The sequence below is a fragment of the Trypanosoma theileri genome, assembly GCF_002087225.1.
Source record: "Trypanosoma theileri isolate Edinburgh chromosome Unknown TM35_Tth_66_V1, whole genome shotgun sequence".
In the NCBI taxonomy this organism is placed as follows: domain Eukaryota; phylum Euglenozoa; class Kinetoplastea; order Trypanosomatida; family Trypanosomatidae; genus Trypanosoma; species Trypanosoma theileri.
In genome coordinates this window covers 20499-20837 of record NW_021639908.1, presented here as the reverse complement: position 1 = coordinate 20837, position 339 = coordinate 20499, and positions in this window count along the sequence as shown.

Sequence of the window (339 nt, the reverse complement as noted above, 5' to 3'; positions counted from 1 at the left end):
GCGATCTGTGCATCCACGATCATTGGCACCCCTCATGCATGTAATTCTCTGCCGGAGAGTGCTTGGTTCGTGTGCCCTCTTCCTGTGCGAGGAAGCTGTGGGGTGCTGCACTGCATCAGTGTGGGGAGTGGAGTTCAGGCACCTATTAATTTTTTTCCATTGGGCTCTTCAATATTATGTAACATAACCCATTTGTATTGGATCATGTACTTTGTGGGCGTTGTTGGTTTTGCCCGAGCAGGTCATATATAATCTGTTCACTAGAATGTCCAGACACACAGGCAGTATTTTACATACGCCTGAGAGTGCGGACACTGTGCTTTTGTTTCTGTGATTGGT